This window comes from Pteropus vampyrus, unplaced genomic scaffold (assembly GCF_000151845.1).
Source record: "Pteropus vampyrus isolate Shadow unplaced genomic scaffold, Pvam_2.0 Scaffold22, whole genome shotgun sequence".
In the NCBI taxonomy this organism is placed as follows: Eukaryota; Metazoa; Chordata; class Mammalia; order Chiroptera; family Pteropodidae; genus Pteropus; species Pteropus vampyrus.
In genome coordinates, this window is record NW_011888803.1 from 16,518,452 (window position 1) to 16,529,462 (window position 11,011).

An 11,011-nucleotide genomic window follows, 5' to 3' on the forward strand; every position below is an offset into this window, starting at 1 on the left:
ATGTTCATAGATCAAAAGAATAAATATTGTTAAATTGTCCATACTATCCTGAGCTATCTATAGATCAATGCCATTGTTATCAAATTCCAATGACATTTTTTCAAATAAATAGAAAACATAATCCTAAAATTTATATAGAACTATATAAAAACCAAGAATAGCAAAAACAATCCTGAGAAAGAAAAATGAAGCTAGAGACATCATACATTCTAATTTAAAACTATACTACAAGACTATATTAATCAAAACAGTATGGTACTGGCATAAAAAATAGACACATAGACCAATGGAACAGAACTGAGAGCCCCAAAATAAACTCCCATGTATGTGGTCAACTAGTATTTGACAAAAGAACCAAGAATATTCAGTGGGGGAAAGGAAAGCCTCTTCAATAATTGTTGCTGAAGAAACAAGAAAACCATATGCAGAAAAGTAAAATTTGAGCCCTTTCTTACACCACTCAGAAAAATTAACTCAAAATGGATTAAAGAGTTAAGTGTAAGACCTAAAATCATAAAACTTTTAGAAGAAATCATAGAAAAAAAGTTTGGCCTCTCTTATTACAAACTGAAACACTGCAGAGATGAAAAAAAAAATGCCATTGATAGGTTTAAAAGGGTAACACTTATCAATCTTTCAGTAGCATATATGTGGGCTGACATGGTAGATTCATAACCAAATGAGTCCCAGACACTTCCAGGGCTAAGATCAGTACACCATAAACAAGAGCAGGTAAAGAGAGCTGAGATAAAGACTCTGAGATACTTTGAGCCTTCAGTTAAGGAGGGTGCTGAGAAATACTTCCTCCCTGGCAATATTAGCCTCACAGATTATAGGGCAGCCATGGCTGACCTCAAAGGCTGAGGATGTCTCAGCAGGTCCAAAAGAGATTATGCTCAACACAGTAGGTGTAAATAGAGAGCAAAGAAAACTCCTCAGTTATCCAAAATGATGGCAGCAGGCTGCAAAGCCAGAAGGAATCCCTTACAGTTTGGAATGATAGTAGCTCTTCCGTGGAATCCAGACATATCTCTATAACTTCAATGAGGCTTAAACCCTACCCTCACAACACTTGAATCCTATGTTGAACTAAATTAGACTGGCATTTTAACAATCAAGTGTATTGACAGCCCCTACTTTAACAAATTGATGGTGGTGGGGTGTGTTCTTTCTGAAGACAGATATTACTTACTTTGGGCCCTACTGTAGTTTTATAAAAATTTTCAGCAAACAATTAAAAATCAAGTGGCATACAAGAAAGCATAAAAAGGTGACCAACAGACAAGAAAGGAAATAGTCAATGGAAAAAGAATAAGAGACGGCATAGATTTTAGAATGATCAAAACTTTAAATTAAGTATAATAAAATGTTGAAGTGAAAAAACGAACATGTATAAAAATATAATTTTAACAGAGACAATGAAACCATGAAAAAGTATCAAAAGAAATAAAAAAATACAGTATAAGAAATAAAAAATTTAGTCCATGAACTGAAGAGCAGATTGCACCAGTTAAAGGATAGGGATATTTGAAAAAAAGGTCAAAAGGAAATACCAACTTGAAACAAAAAGAGAAAAGATTTTAAAAAAAGAAGAATGAAGTGTCGAATTTCTGTGAAAAATATCAAATAATCTACCATATGCATAATTGGTGTACCAAAAGGAAATGGTAAAAAAAGATTGGGATGGAACTATTTCAGGAGATAATGGCTGAGAACTATCCGAAATATTAATCCATATGACAAGTTCAATAAGCATCATACGAGATAATGGAATCAGATCAAGTTGCTAAAAACCAAATATAAAGAACAAATATTAAAAGTAGCCAGAGGAAAAAGTCATATTATACACAGAGGAACAATATGAAATGCTGATAATTCTTCAGAAAAAAAAAACTTGGAAAGACAATCAATTAACATCTTTAAAGTACCGAAAGTAAACAAACAAACAAACAAACAAAAACACAGAGATGTATATACATCAAAAATATTCTTCATAAATGACAGTGGAACAAATATTTTCTTAGGCAGACAAAAGCTGACAGAATGGTGTCAGCAGACCCACATGTCAATTTATGCCAAAAGAAGTTTTTTGGGTCGAAGGTAAATAAACACCGATGGGACCCTAGATCTTCAGGAATAAATGGAGAGCACCAGAAAAGATAAATATATGAGAAAATAGAAACAATTTGAATTTACTACATATGTTCAATGTTACTGTGTATGTATGAGTAGACATGTAATTTTTTAAAAGGCCAATTGACTATTTAAGGCCAAAATCAGAATTACATACTGTATGTGATTTGCAGCATAGGCACATGTATTTTTCACGTTTTTGACGTTCCCTAATGACTTAAGACCTTATGTTTGTACTCATCTAGCAAATTTTTATATTCATTCAACAAACATAGAAATGTTCGTATCAGAAATGGACATATTTCCCCTATATGACACCCAGTTTCCTTCAGTAAAGTGATCCTCCACCAGAAAACCACTCAAAAATTCCATTTGCATTAAATTAGATGCTTCCCAACAACAATGAACATAGCCTTTCTCTGTTAAGTTTTTGTTTCTATCTCTTTATCCCTGCTTGAAGTTTCAATTATTTGACATATTCTAGAACTTTTTGTAGATCCGAGAGCAAATAAAAGTTCGTCCAATGACCTCTTTTATTACTTGGGAGATTGTGACAATTAATCTTCAAAAAGGCTGATGCCATATGCTCCTCTTTATTATATAATCCATAGATAGGTTCTTTGGTTTTCATTTGAAAATCACTGTGAAATCCTGGTCTGGGATTTTATGTCTAGAAGAGAAAGTAGCCATTGAGGGACATTTTTTTTTCTTTAGTTCATTAAAAATAATATTTTTCTTTCTGGCTAATGCTAGCAAGTACAAAGCCCTCAAGTTAAATGTAATTACTCTATTTCAGAAAAAAAAAATAGATATTACCCTAAAACAAAAGTCAGTCTCCCAAATTATCATATAATATCAGATTAACTATCGATGTAAATGCTATCAAACAAACAAAAATTAAGTAATAGATGTTTTGAAAATATGTTGTAGATAAGACTAAAATGCTTCCTAAATCTTGGAAAGGGCCATGGGTGCCTCTGTGAATGGTTCAGGTCAGTATAAAATGTAGCTAATATAAAGGAAATTATACATAATAAAGACTTTTTATGATAGAGAATAATAGTATCTGATATGTAGAATAGAAAGAGAGGATTGTGTGCACAGAATTTTTAGTATCTTTTCAAAACTGTTCACAGATGCTGTTCAAAGATTTTGACCCCAATAATGAATATTGCTTATTTAGATTAAAATATAAAGACAACAATTTGTCAAAATAATGCTAGCTTCATCTAGATAGTTACTTAAAAACACTCAAATTTTATGCTCATTATATGGCATACTTTAGGCTCTTCAAATAACCAGAATTGATTATTCTGTCAAATTTAGCTCCCAAGATAAAATATTATTTTAAAAATCTGGTTTATGCAATCCAGTCTGGAATGAAATCTGATTGACTGACATAATTCATTTTCAAAATTCTTATGATAAATTGGTAAAATAGAGTTCCTAAATCTATAAAATTAAAGACCAAGGCCTATAGTTGCACTGACCCTGCCAAGTAGCCTGTAAGGTGAACTTTAAACAAACTCATGTGTGTATGTGTGTGTGTCTACCGTTCTCTCGCTCTTTTACTCTCAACTCTGCCAAATACCCGACTGGTGATTACAGTAGTAATTATCAAGTTATAATGAATCACAACTGAGCATATGACCTTGAATAGGCAGACTGTCTCATTTTGTGTAGCAACAATCTCTACTTTTAGAACAATGTACTTATAAGGGTATAGTATATCTAATATCTTGCTTGGGATTTAATTATTTAATTAATGAGCAAACCCATCAAATGTTACAGTGAGTTTGAAAGAGAATTCAGTAGACCATACTTACACAGATGAATCAAGAATGCTGAAATGAATTTACAAATAGAAATAATTTTTTTTTTTCATACGAGGAGGGAAATCAATTGTCCCTTCACTGGACAGAATTCATTTACAAATAGAAAATAATTATTTGCATTGTGATTGGTTATCTGTAATTTAGTTTAAAAACAGCTATAAAACAATGAAAGGTACAAACCCCACAACACATAGTTTTCTGTTGAAGAAACCCAGTAATTATTTTGATCCATTTCAGAGTCTTTCATAATTTTTCCTGATACCTTCAATGAACACTCATTTTCTTAACTTCTCCATCTTGATTATATGTGATACCAATTGACATCACTGGAGACAGGCACTGGGAAAACATGAAAAGAGGGAGGGTGTATTCTCATGACAACATTGATATTGGTAGAAAGATTGAAGGGAGTGGATAAGGGAAGCCTTTTTAAGTTCCAATCAATACATCTATCTTTCAAATCCATGTATCTATTTATCTTTCTCTCCATACCAGAAGCTCAGTGTAACTCTCAAAAAAAACAGATTAATGTAATAGAGAAAATTCTTATAGACTGAAAAGGCTACAGCTGCTTTTCCAAAAGTGACTGCAGCTCATAAAACAGCATCCAGGAAAAAAAGAAAAAAAAGAAAAAAACTAATTAGGTAATTAAAAAATATAGCAAATAGTTTTGAAGCATAAAAATAGTAGGACATCTCACCAACCACAGAACTGCCAACACGCGACTGTTGGAGTTTTCTAGCCTGCCAAGAAAATAGAGATTCTTTTAGGCAGAATAATTTTTTATATCAAGACAAAACAATGACACTGGGGGAAAAAAAGAAGCTTGATATAATTCTCAATCCTCTTTCTTCTTCTCACTATATTCCCAGACTAAGCAGTTCCTAGGTATTTTTCTTCCTTCCTTCCTTCTTTCCTTCTTTCCTTTCTTTTTTTTTTGTAGTCTCTAATTAATCATTGTAAGAAAAATAGAAGACAGAGTGTATACGAGTTTTAATAAATATTTTAGGTGTCAGCATCAGACCACATATACCTGGAAATAAAGTGAAGAAATTACCTAAAATGAAGCTTTTAATCTCTAATATTTTGGATTTTTCACATTCTATCTCATTAGGTAGGTGAGATCAGACAGTGAAATGTACACTATTCTAAAAATCAGAATACTGTTTCCTAATTCAGGCTATGCCACTAACCACGTGGTATAGCTGACCCTTAGTTTCTTATTCTATAAAATGAGCCTATCATATTTGCCTCTTTCATCTTCAAAATCTAGTTATAGAAGTAAATCCTATTTAATATAGTCCTGAGAATGTCACTAAAGTTTTTAAGAGAATATGGCAAGGATAAGTTTAAGGAAAAGAAATATAAAACAATATAAAGAAATAGCTTATCTGAGAATTCTAGAACTAAAAAGAAGTTGCTAAATAGATGCATCTAAATTCATGAAATATTGTATTTGTGTGTGTGTGAGTGTGTGAGTGTGTGTGTGTGTGTGTGTGTGTGTGTGTGTGTGTTGGATTTTACTTGATCAATTTAGCCTCTTTGTATAATGTAATTTTAATGATTTGTATAACAAACATAAAATTATGTCATTAGCATTGAGATGGCAGAAGTCTCCAGTGCCTTAATTAGTTAGGGCATATTTAAAACATAAAGCTCTAAACTCTGCCATCAGTACAATAAAAGCAATATCAAATGACTCAATATCGAATATTTGAAGCCTATAAAATTAACATAGTTTGCATAAAGTCTGAACATATGAATTATTCTTACATAGATACTATACTCAGCAGTAAACAGACACTATTATAAAAATATATTTTCTATAATTTCCACCAGTTTGTATTACTTAACAGAAGGACTAGATTTGACCAAATTAGCCAGAAATATATGGGCCTTTAATATTTGTTCTGAAAGCAAACACTTTCCAGATGTCCTTTGTTAACCACAAAACAAGTATTTCAAATTAAAAGGGTACACATATTTTCTGGTATCCTCTGCTATCACTAAAATACTTTTGCACTAGTATTTTAAACATTTTTATTTTGAATTGTTTATAGACTCATAAGAAGTTGCAAAAATTTTACAGAGCATTCCCTTGTGCTCATCACCCAGCTTCCCCCAATGGTGACATGCATAACTAAAGTGCATTATCAACTCAGAAAATTGATTAGCACAGCACAATTAACTAGTCTCCAGCTGTTCTCAGATTTCACCAATTTTTGCATGCACTCAAATTTTGTATATCTTTTTTGCATTAATTTTTTTTTCAGAGATGGTACACAAACCTTCCCTCTTATTCTGTACTAATTTGAAAACCTAATGGTTAAAATTATATTTTCATTTCCATATCATGAATAATCCTTATACATTGTGGATTTAAAATAAACATCTAGGCATAGAATCAGCTATTTGAGAAGCAATGACTAATAGTTAGCTTACCAAAGTAGATTCCTAAGATGTTATAACTATCTGTGCTATATTTGGCAAGAGACTCAAGCACTAAATTAAATCCCGTTTCATGTTAGAGACCATTAAGGTAGTCATTGATTTAGGAGATGATTATCGAACATCTTATTCTGAGCAAACACTGCACTGGACAATGAGAGAAAGAAAAATATGCATAGAAGTAGTTGCCCAGTCAACAAGGGATTTGTATAATATGACAGGGAACTATGATTGTGGGGAAAAAAAAATTAAATAAATAGCAGAGACTGCGAAGTAGTCTGGATGAGGGAAGGGTATGAAGGAATGTCCTTACGTTTGCGGAGAGTTTGACATGTAATTATCTTCTTCAACAAAAACTAAGGAGTTTGAAATTATAAGTCTAGTTTAATATCTCAACTCAACTACCCTCTGGCCCTCCACTCTTGACTTGCAATCCCACCTACATTAATTTCATTACAGCAATTTGGAAACCTACTCTAACACATTTATTTTTATAGGTTAGTTTCTCCTTCAAGAATACTAAACATCAGAACAAGGATAAATGTCGCACTGAAAAATTTTTGTTGTTTTATTCTTTTATTCGTTGGTAAGTTGGTTGATTCATTTCTGTTAAGTGTTCTAATTCACAAAAGGCAAACAATCTTGCCAGAACAAAGTTGATTCTTCATGCGTAACTTAACATGCATTTACCTTTCCTTACCCCAAGATCTAACCTTTAGTTGGTAAGACTGATATTAGGAAATGCTCGCAAACTTAAAACTATCAGAAAACAATAATCACAATGCTCTACAGAAAAGAAAGGAGACCAATGAAAATTAACATATTTTAAAAATTACTTATTGCTGCTTAAAATTGTACTTGGCTTGAGGGGCTTGTTTACACTCATGTATGGTAGTAAAGATTTTGCAGTTTCATTCCTAACTTACTTTTAGCCGGAGGTGTAAGTAATGTCACATCGAGAGAAAAGTAATGAGTTAAGTTGCAGCTTAGCATAGTGGATAATTGTTTGGGCTCTGGAATCAGACATCCTGTGTTGCAATCTTGGTTCCTCGAGAGATACTATGCAATTTACTTAACCTCTCTGAGTTGCAGTTTTGCATCTGTAAACTGGCAGAAATAATAATTGTAATGTATACCTTATGGTAGGCTCGGTGCCATAATGGGTAAATCTCAAAATGTTGGTGGCTTAACCAATTAAAACAATACCTCTTGTTCCTAGTACCATCTAATGTATGCCCCAGTTTTCCTTTTATCTTGTGGTTCCATCTTTAGTATATAGATTCCAGAGATTTTACCGTGTGTGTGTGTGTGTGTGTGTGTGTGTGTGTGTGTGAGAGAGAGAGAGAGAGAGAGAGAGAGAGAGAAAGAGAGAGAGAGAGAGACAGAGAGACAGAGACAGAGACAGAGAGAGAGATGGGGCCATCTCCATTGCAGCCAGCTGGAAATGGAAAAAAAGACTATGAATGAAATGTGTATACAGTTCCTGTACTGGAAAATAGAAAAAGATCATAGCTGTCCACACTACACTGGGTTCGGTCAGTCACAAAGCCATAGATAACTACAAAGTAGACAATGAAATGTAGTCAGAAATAAAAAAAAAAACAAAAAACAAGTTTTGGTGAATGTCTATCTAGTAGTTCTGCCAGAATACTATATCTCATGGGTTCTAGTGAGATTTAAAATGGATCGAAACATGTGAAACTCTTAGAATTATGCCTTGCAATACAATAAATACATTGTATTTATTTTTTACATTGTTTTTTACTACTTTTTCATAATCTTAATATTAGCTATCTCTCATAATCAATTCTAAAATTTCAGCCTTCTACAAACAAGTTGGCAGATCTTTACTCAGTTACTATCTATCCAGGAGAACAAGAAGCAACATCACTGGAAATTCAATTAGTAAGGTATTCATTTAACAGCTTAGCTCTTAGTGTTTTAGGGAAACCTATATATCTAAATCAATTCAAAGAAAATACAATATATTTAAATATTTATATGAAAAAAATAGCCAGAGTAATGCCAACCTTTCAATGCAACAAAATGGAAACTCCATTACTCCTGTTGCCTCTGTTCTTAGATCATAAATTATTTCTCTTATTAGACAGGACTTAAATTAGACGTGTCATTCATTGGCACTCCATCAGAATCGTCTTATGATTTAGGGGATATCTATTTTTCCCTCCAATTTTTATTAATTCCTGTAGTGTTTTAATTTTTCTGACATCTATCTTGAGTCTACCATTTTGAGGTCAAGAACTATATATATTTTTTTACATATATAAGAAAAGAAGCCACGTTTTGGCAAATGTGTAGTCACTCTGCCAGAATTTAGAAAGCAGAGCCTAAATGGTTTTTGTGTGTTTCTTTTTGTTGTTGTTTTTGTTGTTTAGTTTGCTTTTTTACATCTAACATCACACTATAAGTTGTAAGTGTTCTCTAAGTGCTTGCTTATTTAATTCTTTGCATCTCTGCTACACCATGGTCAAGGGCAGATGTGGAATCTGACTACAAGATGGTAGCTTGTGAGACCTTGGGCAAAGTTACCTATACTTTCTAAACCACAATTTCTTCCTCTATAAGTGGAGGAAATAGTACTACCTATCTGTGAAGTTTGGGGTTAGTATAAAGTGAAATAACACACTGAGCAGGTACTAATTACTCATAATATTACCTTATTATTATTAATGGTAAATGGCTGAGGGTTCTTGAAATAAGTAGGACGATGAATGAAAATAGGAGGAAAAGAGTCAATACTAGGATTAAATAACTCAAGAACATTTGAATCTCCATACCTGACAAAGTCAGTCTAGTAGCCAACTAAGGCCAACCATCACTTTTTATCTTCCCAAAGTTCTTTTATTTTGAAGTTGCTAGATCACTGTTAAAGCACATTGGGAAAGTGCTAGTGGGCAGGTGAACAAATAAGATACTTTAAAAGAGTTAAAGATGATTCATTTTCCTTCTCCTAGAGAGAAAGATACAGAGCACAGACAGAAGAAACGCTTATTTTCTTAACCTGGTTTTAAATAATCCCATAAAAAAAAAACAGGCAATGTCTCTATGCGTGCTATTGTTTGGTAGTGGCAATAATTCTTCATCACTATTATCTCGGGAAATAAAATCTGGTGAAATGGATCTTATATAAGTAACCTGACTGAATCACACAGTTCTCTGTCATTCTGACCGGTTCCTGTTGACAACCTGCAGCAGGAGTGGCCATTTAGTAGTCTGAGTATTATTGAATTGGTAAAATGCATTAAAAACCAGTATAAAGGAGGTCCTTAGCCCGCTAGGGAGAGCTCAAAAGATGAGCAAACTTTTCACTCTAAGCTTCAAGACTCCTTAAACTTCAACATTAGAGACAACCCTGAAAGGAATAATGCTTTACTCAAAGGAAGCCACTTTTTGAATAAAACATGTTTACTTCTCCCGTTTCCCTCAAGCTGTTTTCCCCATCACATAATTTTTGACCTTGTAAAATTTGGCAAAAGCATTGTGAACAAGGCTATAGCCTGTTCTGTGGTAGAAATAAAGCAATATGTGAAAGCTGGTTCTAAGTAACGGTCTGTTTGACAGGGCATGTTTAGGATAGAAGGCTGCTTTCACACAACTTGTTTCTCAGGTATTTTCTGAGGCTCACTTGTCAAACTGACTTGAAAATCCACAAAGAAGCCTTTTGGCTAAATTAGGTAAAGAAATGAAGGCATAAATAAGTTGAATAAAGGTAAATTGAGAAGAAATGAAAAGAGGACAGCGTTGCTTATATAATTTGGACCTTCCTTAATGTCAGTGGTTCTCTTGAAATACACAAAGCTTAGTTTCTACTTCATTCTTATGGCCCAGGGGGAAGAAACGTAGGTGCTATGTAAGTGTATTTAAGAAATTCAGAAGCACACTTTTGTGTTCTAATGGCACAGAGAGCATGAGAGGAAGGTGATCAGTATTTGCCTCCATTTTCCTCATGGGCAGAGGAGGCACCTGGCTCCTGCTGAGCTTAATCACACAGGTTTAAAAGAGTTTGCCTGTTATACAGTGAGGGAGGGAGATGCCACTTGAGTATTGGTCATTTTCCATTTCTTTAGGGAGATTTTCCCAGTGCCAATCTCTGAAAAGGCTGTAGGATTCTAAAACAGATCTCCCCAGAAATCTAGCCGAGAAAGAAAGGTCTGGTTATCTTTTTCTAAATCTGTCTTCTATCTACGTTTCAGCCATCAAGGCACAGGAATTGCACCTCTGGCTCATAATGCCCAAATTGATATATTGCCTTTGTGTGCCCTTTTTTCCCCAACACTCATCCAAATTGTCTCAGGGCATTCTGAAAGGACCATGTCATGCTAAGAGGTAAATAATTAATATCTTCTCACAGATTTCCATTTTAATTAGTTTTCTTTACTGAATAAATGCCCCAGGAGTAGTATACAAAATGGAGAGAATCAAAGTAAAGGACATTATATGAGGTTGGTATAGAGATGTTGTTAAACCAAGGACTCTTCTTAATAACACCAATACTTCTTTACCTCTTACTTCATTCTAGCAAGCAGATAATAAAACACTATCTTTTAAAGAAAGAAAGAAGAAAGAAAGAATGA